The following is a 13982-nucleotide window of genomic DNA, read 5'->3' as shown; positions in this document are numbered from 1 at the left end:
TCGCTTTTGCATCCCCCTCTCCGTCTCGACTATCTGCCGCTTGTATTTTATCTGTTTGGCGCTTTGTGTTGCGTCGTGAATGAAAATAAAATAAGAATAAGAGCGCAGCAGCGGAAAAAAAGAACGAACAAAATGTGCGATGTCTATGGAGATGTTCGCATTTTTCTGCTCTGCCTTCGACTTAAAAGTGCTTGCGTATGTGTGTGTTTGTGTGAGTCTCTTTAGCGATATTCAACAGATGTTGTAATTGCTCATAAAACTTGATGACGCTGGCGCGTTTAAAGCAACAACAACAATGAGAGCAACAACAAACAGATCAGAGAGCAAAATATTCCAAGACTTTGCATATGGCAATGGCAATTTAGCAATGTGTGTGAGTGAGTGAGTGCGCCATACATTGTATTTAAAGATGTAGGATACGTGCCTGTGTCTCTCTCTGTGTCTGTGACTCTGCATTGAGTTGCTTGACATCAGCATTCATACGTCACGCACACTCAAACTCACACACAGACCTAGACAGCAGACACAAACACAGACGCTTACTCCGACTCTGACTCTGACTGTGACAAACACACCCACAGACTTAGCAGTGAGATTTGCATATGCTTATGTATTTATATATATGGCACAATATGTGACTCGGCGTTTTTCATGATTTTCCTTTTTTAAATTTTGAATGGCCTTTTTTAGTCGTAGATTCAGCATAAAGTTGTTCGCTGATGTTAACTAATTTTTTTGTTTTTCTGCCGTATTTCTGCCAATTGCTGTTCTTGCTGTGACGCAAACAAAGGACACGCTGTCTATATCTCTATCTCTTTCCCTCCCTTTCTGGGTTGGACAAATCCCATTGCAAAACGGCAGACGAAACATGCCGTTGACATGTGTTTTGCAAATGTTGCCTTGCCTTTGGTATTTGCTTATTTAATTTCATTTTATTTCGCCTTCCCCAGCATGCAAGCGTTTTTTACGCACAGTAAGAAGAAAATACACAAATACTTTTTTCTAATGCGGGAGAAAATAAAATTATGATTAACTGTGCTAACTCTCGCATATTGTCATCTCATTCTAGCGCGCAACGGCAATAACGCAACAGGCGATCGACGTCGCTGTCAGCGTCGACAGCTCTGCCCACTGATAAGCTGAGCGCACTGGCACAAAATGGCAATGGAACGAGCGACGCTCTCTTCGGAATACTCTCTCTAAGAGAATGGTAATTGGAATGTGTGCAAGCGAGTGTCATGGAGAGCGAGAGTTGTTTAATTTAGGCACTTATCAACAGTCATAGAAAGAGAGAGAGGGCATACAATGTTCGGCGCGTGAAAGTGTATTGTTCTTTTGCGTTTGCGTTTCACCTCATTTCGTTTCAGCAGCCCGCGCGTTTCGAATACTGAATTCAATTTCAATTGAGTTTTTCAACGTTTTGTGTTTTTTTTCGTCCCTCGCTTGAGTTCAGTTGTTATTCGTCAGCGTTGGCGTGTGCAGGGCGACGGCAGCAGTAGCGGCGGCAACAGCAACAACAGTGGCAGTGGCTGCGTTTGCTCAAGGATATTTTGGCGAATTGTGGATGTGCTGATAAACCCTGTACACATATATTATACATAAGAGTTGATATTCTTAATCAAGCGAAGTGCCTAAGTTTCCATATATAAATTCATAACATAAACCGAGTTGAAAATTCGTCGTTCACTTGTGCGTTATCATGGGGCGCATAATTGCCCTCAATCGGGTTAAATGAAAACAACTGGTTGACGTTGCCGCCCCACAAATCAACAAAAAAAAAAACAACATACGAAAAACGAAACGAAAAAAAGCATTCTAGAAATATGACAACGAAAACGAATCGTCTATAAGTACTCGCATTCGCTCACATAACAATTAAGCGCCCCGCGACTCTTAATTGAAATGTTTTAAGGCAAACAAATCAACGGGACCGAAGAAGAAAGACCTCTCTCTATCTCTTTCTGCCCCCAGGCCAACAATTGAGTCCAGCAAATTGGAATTTCATTGTCTCTCCACGGGTGAGTTATGTTTTCTACTTCATTTCTACACACACTCGCAGATGATATTGGGATAGAGCTTTGCTATCGATGGATCCGTCAGACTGCTATACCATATAGTAAGGTGGTCTCGCCTCCTTTGGGCATGTGGCACATGGCCATCATAAAAAGTACACGTACTATAAATGGAATATGGAGGCACTACTCAGTATGCAAACATATATACGTACATATGTATGTGTGTGCATGTCTGTGTTTTTCTGTATATACCCACTTATATGGTCGAGTAATACCAAAAATACATAGACTTATCGCAGAGCACAAAGTGCTCGGTTCACATTGCTGATAACGAAAATGCTACTCACAACAATTACACACATACTCACGCTTACAATGTTGATAATAATTCGTTTATAAAACTCTTTCATGAGCATTCGAGTACTTTGAATGCTCGCGAGTCGCGAGTACTTAGCATACAATGGAGAAGAGAATTAGCTCCAAATTTGTATTACGTATCTATCTATCTATATTATGATATCTTTATCTATATTTCTAATATTGTAATGACTAATCCTTTTCGATGGCCTTTAACCCCCAAAATACAGTGAATAGATTGTTTCGTTGCCATTTGTTCACTTGAAATTACCTGGAATGAAACAGATTCCAATTGAAAACAGGATATCGAGTCTCAAATTACATCATAGATTAAGATCGGATAACAACTATTGCCTATTCTTTTTCTTCCTTGTCTGCTCCTTTTAAATTCTTTGCGAGTGTTTCATTAGCTTTGGGCAATTGTCTTTGTTGAAGGACCTTTTTTCGGCGGTTCTTTCACTGGCCAAACAGGATATTCGGGTTGTTCATTAGTGGAGCGAACTGCAAATTGCGCTGCATGAACTTTCCTCACCACAATACAATAAAAAAAACACAGTCGAAAGACATTTGATGCAGCGATGCTTCGTTTTAAATACCCTATATTTAATGCGAAAAAGGGGTGTGTCAGTATTCACATCAACAAATATGATCTGATTTGTTGCAAATATTAGTAAACTTTTGTTCCTAAATTAGTTTTTCAATTACATTTTTATTTTAAAATGAAATATTAATATATTCAAATATTCTAATTATTTTCCCCTTATTTTAAAGGGTATTTGGTGCATTATCAACTTCATGTTTCGTTATTTTCTTTTCGTATTTAAATTCTTTTTGGTCTGTTTTCATGTTTGAGCTTCGTGTTGTTCGCATGTGTCATAAATTTCGCTTTTATCATATTATTTAATTTCGTGTGGCGTGCAAAAAGTAACGGAAAGCAAACACACACACACACATACAGCTATCATATGCATATACATATATATTCTATATATGTATTTATGTGAGATTGTGTGCGTTATAGAATAAACAGTGCTCCAGTGGGAAATGATAGCGACTGGTACAACGCAAACGGACAGACGGACGGACGGACGGACGGACGGAAAGACAGACACAGACACAGACATGTAAATACATGTGCACAATCTGTAGCTGTATCTGTATCTGTGTGTGCAGCTGTGACTGCATACGTGTTTGTAGATACATTTATATTTATATGTATGGCTATATAATGCTCGTCCCGGGGTTTTGTTTGCGCTTGTCTGCGTGGCATGCCGGAGCAATAACAGTTAATTTATTCCAATTAAGGGATTTTCCTGTTGAATATGCGACTCTTTCAGCCGCTGTTTCGCTTTCGATCTCCGCCCCCCTCCCCCCTTCCTTCCCCTCTCCGCTCTTGACTTTTCCGCCCCCAACCCACACACACACACACACACAACTAACCCCAACCGCTGGATAACGTTACCGACCCCTTGACAGTTACAAGCCCCTCTACCCCACCCCACACCTCTCTTCCCTCGCTCCCCTCTGCACTTTTTGGGCTACCTTGCAAAATAAAATTGTCCAGCTGGCTCCCGCATTTTCTCTGTTTTCCACATTACAGCCCCCCTAACCTTCCCTTCAGCCCCTCTGTGGCTTCCCTACATTGTTTTTGCCTCCGTTCTCTCATTCCTTTGTTGAATTGTTTGCGTTTTGGGTTTTGTTGTCTGTTTGTTGTTGTTGTTGTTGCTGCTGTTGTTGCTGCTGTTGTCAACAGTCTTGTCGCTAAATTTATATATACAACACACACACAAACACACACTCACACTCTTAAACACATTTTTTCGTTATATTACAATGGAAAAAAAATTAGCAACATGTCGCTAAAGTCCTTCGGTCTCCCAGCCCAAGCCTGGCACACATTTTTTTTTTGCTCTGCTCTGTTTGCTTAATCCTTGTGGGATTTGCCACACAACAGCAGCAGCAACAAGGAATTCCGTTGGCTGCTGCTTTGTCCTTGCGCTAATTTTATGTCAGCCCTGCTATCGCCCCATCCCTGCGAATGTGGCAGCCTCAGCCTCAAACTCAGCGTCAGCCCCGCCTCTGGCTAATTTTATTTATGTTTTCATTTAGCTTCCAGCTGCAGAGAATCTTCTGAGCATGTGGCATGTCCATCAGCGGTGGCCAAACATTTTGATAAATGAAAGAAAAAAGCGTTTGAAATAAATAAAAATGCGGCACAATTTCAAAATTGCTGCCAGGGAGAAACGGGAAGGAAGGGTTAAGGGGCAACCGGGGGCAAAACGGAAACCAAATTTATGTGCACATTCAACGCACAAACACACACACACACACACACATACACATAAACACACGCGAGTCGCGCGTTGCTTCGATTATTAAAATTCTAATTGAAATTCAAATATGCGTCGCTCTTGTTGTAGTTGTCGTTGCTGTTGTTGTTGTCGCTTATCGTTCAAGTGCCCGCCGATGTTGGCGACATAGCTGTCGTCACATTTGCCCCATGTTCCATGCCCCTTCCCCCCAACATGCCCCACTTGCCCATATGCCCCCCACAAGTCGTTGCTATCCAGCGTCAACGACGGCTTCCGTCATGCGGGCCAGGAAGTGGACAGTTAAGCACATACATCATATGATATATGTATAAAGTACTATATATGTATATATGCTTATGTATAGCCCATATATGGTTTATGGTTAGTGCCAAAGAGGAACTGTGTCTGTTCCTACTCCTCCTCCATTTCCACCTTCTCTTTTATTGCTTCTTTGGGGCGCCTCTTGACAGTTAGTTTACTTATTGTTGTCGTTATTTTTTATTGATTATTGCCCATATTGAAGCATTAAAAAGTCCGAAGAGCAACGCACCACAAATATCAAAACATAAACTGACCAATTTGAGTAGTTTTGTAGTTTTTGCATTATCGATCCATTGATTGATATCAGACGCTGATAAAAGGTAGTTTAATAATTGAGCACTTTCGGCCATATTGAAGCATTAACAAGTAAGAAAGCTACATTCGAGTGTGCTCGACTGTGAGATACCCGCTAACAAACATAACAAATGCTGTCGAAAAAAAAATATTACTATATCTCTTATAGTCTCTGAGATCTAGGTGTTCATACGGACAGACACACAGACACACAGCCGGACATGTCTAGATCGCCTCGGTTGCTAATGCTGATCAAGAATGTATATACTTTATAGGGTCGGAGATGCCTCCTTCTACCTGTTACATACATTTCCAGTCGGCACAAAGTTATAATACCCTTCTACCCTATGGGTATCGGGTATAAAAAGTCTGAAGAGCAACGCACCACAAATTTCAAAACATAAACTGACCAATTTGAGTAGTTTTGTAGTTTTTCTATTATCGATCCATTGATTGATATCAGACGTTGATAAAAGGTAGTACAATAATTGAGCACTTTCGGGCATGCAATTAATCAAAAAAAATAAAAAGAAAGCACAAAACTAATTGCAAGAAGTGCGTCGTCGAATATGCCTCAATCACTGTGGCAATGCCAAGCAATCTGTCAAATTATCCATGCAAATCACATGGCATAGTCCCAACTCTGCAATCTCCTCCCTCTCTCTCTCTCTCTCTCTCTCTCTTGCTTTTTCCTCACCCTCTCTGATGTATCGTTACACACATGTAATTGAGCCTGCGGTTTGCTTCATCCTGACCCCCCCTCCACAAAAACCTGGTAATGGTAATGAATGGTGGTGTAGCATAGAGTATAGTATGTTAGATGATGCTTCTCTTGCTTCTCCAGCTGGTGGTTGTTTTTCGCCTTGGCTTCTTTGGGCATTTTGCCATCAATTAAATTGACTTTGCTGCTGCTCGTGTTGTGGCTATGTCACAGAATCTCTCCATGATTAATTAGCGTCTTAGACTGACGGGGTTTTTGGCCAATGCCAATGCCAATGCCCAAAATCCAACAGAGTCTTTAGGCTCAGCTGAAGCATTAAAACATTTCCAATTGATTGCCTGCTTAGCTTACGTTTGGCATTTTGCGTTTCAAATGAGTCTTGAGACGATTTGATTGTCTCTCGCTGTCTGTCTCGGGTTAGATATCAATTATGCATGTGAATGTGTCTGGCCTCAGCCAACAACAACAACGAGAACAACAGCAATACAATGCTTACAATTGACGTGGGCGCTGTTTGAGTTATCTGCAACTGCCCTTTCCTAATCTCTGGCTGCGTTTGCTTAGCTGCAAAATGAGGAGCAAAGTTCCGGCAAAGTTCCATTCCCAATACTCGTATGTTGATGTTTGCTTTACAATTTCTATTTGCATAGCGCATGAGAGTGTGAGGTCTGTGAAGCCTTATCTTTGCTGCTATTTAGCTCGAATGCAGAGAGAGAGATAAGCGCAGTACAGTGCTTGTCAAACTGTGCGCTGTGGGACGTCGCCGGGAGTATTTATCAAATTAATGGTATATATTTATTGTAATCAACATTGTTGCGGGGAATTTTTTTTGTGACCACAGCCGTTACAATTTCAATCTCTTGAGTATTCGAAATTCAAATCTTGAATTGCATGCAAATAACAAAAAACTGTGTGGAACGTCATCGGAAACGTCGCGCATTCCACAAAGTGCACAGCGAGGCGAAATTGCAAACACACACACACACACACAGACACACACACAGACACAGACGAGGCGACACACACTCACACAATGTTGGGCAAATAAACACAGAGCTAAACCAAACCAAAACCGAGGCAAACAAAACAAAAACCGAATTGAAAACAAAGTTGTGGCATCGCATGACAGTTGCAAGAAAATTTTGCGAATCACAGCAACAAATTTCAATGCAGAATGTGATGTTTGCTATCTCTTTCTCTTACAGAGTTGCATTTCGATAGTCATGCATAATTTGTGAGTGTGTATAAGTGTGTGTGTGTGTGCTTATCATTGAGTTTGTATCAAACAATTGCACATTTCCGTTTTGCAACATTTTTCAATTATGATTTAATGTTAATTACATGAATATTGCAAAGCAACAACAACAGCAACAACAACAACGATAACTGCAACTTCCGTTGATTTGATTTTGTGGTTTTGCTGAGCCTTAGTTGAGCTTCATTAAACAATTTACAATGTGCGTGGAATGGGGAAGAGACATTGCATAATTTATAAACGTTTTATGTAATTGCCAATTCTAACAGTTATCCATAAACAAATTAATATATATGCAACTCTCTATGTGTCTCTCCCTTTCTCTGTGTGTTTGTCAAATCAACAATGCCAATCTATGCATAGTTTTTTGCTAATTAAATGCAAATATTCACACACACACACACACATACACACTCGAATATTTACCTAGTCAACCACACATAGTTACAAATGGATTTAGGAGTTTTGGTCTGGAAAATCCTTTGCTCGTTTGTGTGTGAATCGTATCTATCGCTCGATCTGCTTTCAATTTGCATTTGATTTTATATTTATGACATTTGTTTCGTTCATTTCGTTTTCGTTTTCGTTTTACTGCTGCTCCCCTCTTCCCTCCCCTCTTTAGATTCCCGCATTTGTGGGCTGGCTAAACGCTTCACTTGATTGTTTTGATTTTCACCATTCGAAACATTTTACATGCGAAAATCATTTGAAATGCAGCCACATTTGCATTTTGAATTTCTATACACCCAATACACACACACACGCGTCTATTCATATGGAAATGTGTGTGTGTGTGTGTGTATTTGTGTTTGGTGGCCTTTTGCGTCGTAGGTTCTGCATGTCAACAGGCCATGTCCATTTTGGCCTTAGCACTTTGTAACACTGTCAACAAAAACTCACAACAATATTCAAATTCAATTTGATTTCAACATATTTCATTTGCTTTCTCAACTAATTTTTATCGCATGTCACACAAGCTCTAAATCCAGTTCAAAACAAATAAATTCCAGCATAAATCAAATCAGAGCACAGATTACTTTATTCCATATACATACATATATGCTTGATTCAAATCTTTCACTCTTTATTGAGCAGGATATGCAAGTATGGAAAAATAAATAAAATCAGCTGTTGATCCGCTTAATTGTTGTTATATTTGTTTTTTTTTTTGTCGGTTGCTCTGCTTGTTTCAAGTATTTTATTTATTCCGCCCAGTTGTTTATGTCTATTCATTAATAGATTCAACAGCCACTGACGCACAATTTTGAAACGCTGCCAAAATATAATTTTCCGCTTGCCAAAATGATTTTACCATCTCAACACAAATCACTCTCGCTCTTTTCGTTTTCTCTTTTTCATTCACTCTCTTTATAAATTGGATAATAATTTTCAATAGACGAGAATGAAAATATCCAAATGCCAAACCAATTTAAGCAAGCGCCGCAAAATATGCCATTGAATAACCGATTTGCTCCTCGTTGTATGGAATTCATGGCGAATTTGTCAAGTTGCCACATCAGCGCCTTAGTTTGCGGCCTTCCATTTGAACGGCAGCCACATTCTGCGGTGCCAAAAGTTGCAAAAGCCTTTTGCGTTCCCAAAAGTTTTGCAGTAAAGCAAATCACAAAAGCGACCGCACATCACGACATAGACATCCTGCAGCGATCACAATGTTCTCGTTGTCGTTGATAATGTTGATGATGTCAACGATGACGATGACGATGAGGTTGCCCACACAGAAATCTATTCAAAATTCAAAATGGCAAGCGTAAAATTGTTTCAATATTCATAACGTTGGGCGCTAAATGTCCCGTTTTTCACAATAGCATCGGCATTCGCATCGATTCGCTGCTGCTGCTGCTGCTGCTCTCTCAACTAATATGCAAACTAAGGATGTCTACCTCTCCACATCTCTCTCGCCCACTTCATACACAAAAACTGTGCTTTTTGTCGCTTGCCATAGGCACAAGCCCTGCGTCTATCTTTGTGTGTGTTCTGGCTGTGTTTGGTCAACATGTTGGAAATTTAAAGCACCTGCGCCGCCCGGCAGCGCTCTGATAACGCCGGCCTGGGCGGTGATGGGCCAAAGGCCAAAAGACCCCCAAACTCTAGGGCGAGGGCGACATCGTTCCGTGCGTGGCCCATGGCGATAGCAACAACGACAACAACGACAACAACGACGACGACAACACGACACGATGTAGTATGAAAAGGCCTCTGGCCATGGCAATTGGCCAGGCCATGGCTATGGCCATTATTGGTTAGCCAAACCACCGCACTGGCCCAGATGCAAACAATGGTTGTGTCCAGATGCCACTGTTGTTGCCCTTCGGCTGCCTTGTGTGCTCCACTCCGCTCCGCTCTGCTCTGCTCTGCTCTGTTCTGCACTAAATGTCGCCACATAAAAAGCGCATAAAAGCCGATAAGCGGACATTTATGCTCACAAAATCGCTGAAAATGCCAAACACTCAGCCAAATTGAATGTTTGGCCAAAAAGTTGACATTTTGCAGCAGCGTTGCACGTTCAACGTTCAACGTTTCTCGTTCTCTCTGCGCTAATTGAAAAACAAAGCAAGTTGACACTTTGTGTTGCATACTTTTAGGGCTGAACATTTAAAGCAAATGTTGGCACACATTTGTGTTAAACTCTTTAACTTCCGCCGGAAGATTTTATGCACGACAGCAACGAGCAAAAGCGACACCGAACACAGTTCCCCACCACCAAAATACAAAAAACCCATCAACATGAACGGCCCGAGGAGCAGGCGATGCGATGCGATGCGATGCGACGATGGAGACACTCGTCGTCGCGTCCTGGGAGCAGCTTTAGCTTCAGAGTTGCCATGCATCAGCGAGCAGTGAGCATGTTTGTGCCGAAGATTAAAAGCATGTGTCCGGTTTTATGTGCCATCCACCCCTTCACCCCTTCAGACTCGTGTATCTGTGTGTGTGTGTTAAAATTTATAACCGTAAAAGTGCAACAGTGAAAAAACACAGGCAAAAGCAAGCAAGTTAGCAGAGCTCTCCCTCTCTCTCTCTCAACTTTCGTTGGTCCGTTGGCTGTTTGGCTGTTTGTTGGTTTTGCGGCTGTCGCCTGTCGAGGTGAACCAGCTGCTGGCTTGCTGCTGTCCAAAAAGCGAAGCACTGGGCAACGTTTTAACGTTTTATACAGCACACCAGCACACACAGATAAGTCCTTTGGCATGCTTGTGGCGCGTTTTGTTGCATAGTTTTGATTTATTACACAGCAGCAACGGCAGCAGCAGCAACGGCAGCGAATTCCATTTCAAAATTCATAACAGCGCACACATAAAGTGGCCCTGGCAGCAAGGTGCAGCAGCAGCAGCAGCAACCCACAACTCTGGCAAATGTTTTCTCTCATAGTTTATATGCACAATATGTATGTATGTAGTTGCAGCTAATTTTGCACTCGTTTTTCGTACAAGTGAAAACACGTTTGAAGCAAGGTAAATGCATTGCATTTAGTTTCAGTTGCAGTTTGAGTGCATTCCGGCACTGAGATTTTCGCTTCAATGCACATAATATGCGTCAACTTTCAAATGCCAGATGGGGAGGGGATAATAAGGCGCTCTCAAGTGCGCACATATGAATTTTCGGCAGCAATTCTCTCAGCAAAGGAATCCTTGCAGCAAAATGCCAGCAAATTTTATTAGTACAAATACAAAATTGTCAGCATCTGTGTGTGTGTTTGTTTGTTTGGCAATAAAACTGCCGAGCTGCATACAAATTGGAAAACTGAGCCAAGGCACTTCACAAAACGATGACGATGACGAGGACGATGGCAATGGCGGCCTATTGAAAACTCAAATAACCCATTGGCTTTGCCACGATAAACTTCATATATGACTGAATCAATTAGTGAGCGCTGAGAATGCACTTCAAACTAAAATCGATAGCGAAAAATGCTTTGCAAAATGCTTTTCAAATCGCTCGCAAATTGCAGTTTTTCGGCGGATTTGCTTTTGAGCATTTGTTGAGCATTCAAAAAGGCATTTTATTGCGCTGCGCGCTCAAAAGTAGGCAACACTTTTTTCGACGCTCGGTTAACAAAACATTTGCTTCGCTTCTATTCGATTGCTGAATTATTTATGTGTGTGTGCGAGTGTGTGTGTGTGTGTATACCACATGCATATATGTATGTGTCTGTATGCAAATACAATATGCACATGAGCTGGAAGCAGACGCTTTCATTCGCAAATTACTATTTGCTTGCTGTATTTTTTATGAATCTCTTTTGTTTCTTTCACTTTTTATTTGTATTTTCATTTTGATTTATCTATGCTTCTATTTGCATTGTCCAGCTGGCGTTTTGACAAATATTTTTTGTGTGTGCTTTTCTAACTAATGCCATTTAACATTTGACTTTTTTTTCTTTTGGGCAGCCACAAGTTCACAACTGGAAAATGATTGATTGACAGTTGAAAGCCAAATAATGATGCAGCTGCCAACGGGTGAGTATCGAGTGAGTGTATATCTATATCTATCGCTAATGGTCAGCTATTGAGGGCTGATCGGTGCATTCGTACCCTTATCATTCTCGCGCCCCGTGTGCATATCTAGACAACTGGACGGAGAACTGATAAGGGCTCGTATCACCAATTCAACATAAGTGATGCGATAACAAAAAACACAACATGAAATGAAGCCGCAAATCCCACAACAAACTCCCTCGACTGCGAGTGCATTAGATGAGCATTTTCATGCTCATTTTGCAGCATGTTGCACAGTGCCAGGATGTGGCAGAATCGTTCTCGTTCGCTTCCCCCCCGCCCCGTATTAAATATTTATGTGCGGACAAGCGTGAATAAAACTGACATTGCAAAAAACTGACTCGGGTGAAAATTAATGAAAATATGAAAATGCGAAAAATGAAAAACGAAAAACAACAAAAAATAATAATAATAATAACGAAAACAAACAAACATTCAATGCCCTCGAGGGCAGTAGAAACAAATGCTACAAAAAATTGTGAGTGTGTGTGTGTTAAAAAAAAAGGTGAAAATCATTTACAAATTAGCAGAACATGGAAAATGGGGGAAAATGAATACAACTTCAATATTTGCGCTGTTGTTTAGTGTGTGCAAATTTGCAAAATTGCATAAATGCTGAAATGAAATTCAATTTGCAACTCGTTGAACAGATTGCAACATTTTTGCATTGCATACGGTCGTTAAATTAATTAATTTATTTGCCAAAACTATTTTATTTAAATGTAATTACAAAATTCCATTGCCATATTAATAACTGCTGCTCAAATAAATTTATCTTTTTTGTCTTTATAGGCCCCATAATTACTACAGCAAATGTTGCATAAATCTGCCAAGTATTTTGACAGCTCATTTTGCAAAAGCGAAAGCATAAAGTATTTAACTTATTGTTGAATTTATTTAAAATGATTTAAAGTTGCAATTATATGTTTAGCTTAATGACGAAAACATGAATAAATAATTGCGAATTTTATGTTTATTTTCCTGTCTAATTTTTTAAATTCTACATTATAAATGAGTTGTGCTCAATTAATGAATAGCGCGTATTTGTTGAAGCGTTGCTAACGTAATTTGTATTAAAGTTTAATGAATAGATTTCATTCTATTCACACTTTTGTATGCAGTCTAAAAAATACATAAAATATATATATGACTTTGAAATTCGTAAAAAAAAATATTAAAATTTATTTCTGTTATTAAATTAATGTATTTCATATAATGTATCTTACATTTAACGTTTAATTTCGTGTGCATGGACTTTTATTAAATAGTGTAAATTGTATTTAATTTTGATGAATAGATTTCATTTAATTAATATTTCATGCCTTGAACAAATAATAAATACGAAGGTTGCGATAGATTTTAAATTCTTAAGAAACTCTATTGAACTTTATTTTAATTTTAATTACAAAAATATTTATAGAGAATAGTGTATGTTATATTTTATGATAAAGATTTTTGATATAGACTTTGTTTTGGTGTATTGTATAAGATTTTAATGTATAGATTCTCCTAAATTTCAAACATTTTTATTCCTTTGAATTCTTATAAAAATTTTGATTAATAATTTTCCATTTTTGAATAATGTTATTAAATTTTGTGTAACTTGGGTTTTAAATATATATTTATGTATATTATTATAAAAATTATTATTATAAAAATTTTACCTTGTAGTTATTATTTTAAAGTGGCATTAATATCTAGCCAAAATTTAAAAAACAGCCAATGCTAGTAAATCTACGCTAGGTTAAAAATTAATTTATAATCTGAACTTTATAATAAATAAATAAGTGATATTAATATTGTGTCAAGTAATCGAAGTTTTCAACAAAGAAATATATAGGAAATTCTCCTCCATCTAAAGTGAAAAAAATCATTTACCAACACATTTTTTTTAGTTTTAGTAAAGATGAATCTTATAAATCAAGTTTAGCACTTTATTTCAAAACGAATTTCGAATTACTTTTCTGAATGATTTATATATTTAATCGTAAGAGAGAACATTTTCCTAAAATCGATCTTAGTTCTTAATGTAGTGCTAATCTAAAGCTATAAGAATAACCTTTACTTATTTTTAAAATTATTTCAGCTTTTGTTTTTTTTACTGTAAAGAGTGACGCATGCAATAAATTTTTTAAAAGATTTACCCACATATATTTATATCTCTGACACATTCCTTCAAATAAATTTAACTCTTAA

At 38.9% G+C, this 13982-nt stretch overlaps 1 long non-coding RNA gene across 1 annotated transcript in view; it reads left to right on the top strand.

The window, feature by feature from the left end:
• The window catches only part of LOC133842443 (uncharacterized), a 39443-nt gene extending 37621 nt beyond the window's left edge, over positions 1–1822 (top strand). The window contains exon 3 of the long non-coding RNA XR_009894398.1: positions 1070–1822. This is a non-coding gene — a long non-coding RNA (uncharacterized LOC133842443). The remainder of the gene's footprint in view (positions 1–1069) is intronic.
• Positions 1823–13982: the final 12160 nt, after the last annotated feature.

This window comes from Drosophila sulfurigaster, chromosome 3, assembly GCF_023558435.1.
Source record: "Drosophila sulfurigaster albostrigata strain 15112-1811.04 chromosome 3, ASM2355843v2, whole genome shotgun sequence".
NCBI lineage: Eukaryota > Metazoa > Arthropoda > Insecta > Diptera > Drosophilidae > Drosophila > Drosophila sulfurigaster.
This window is presented reverse-complemented; position numbering and strand designations above follow the sequence as displayed.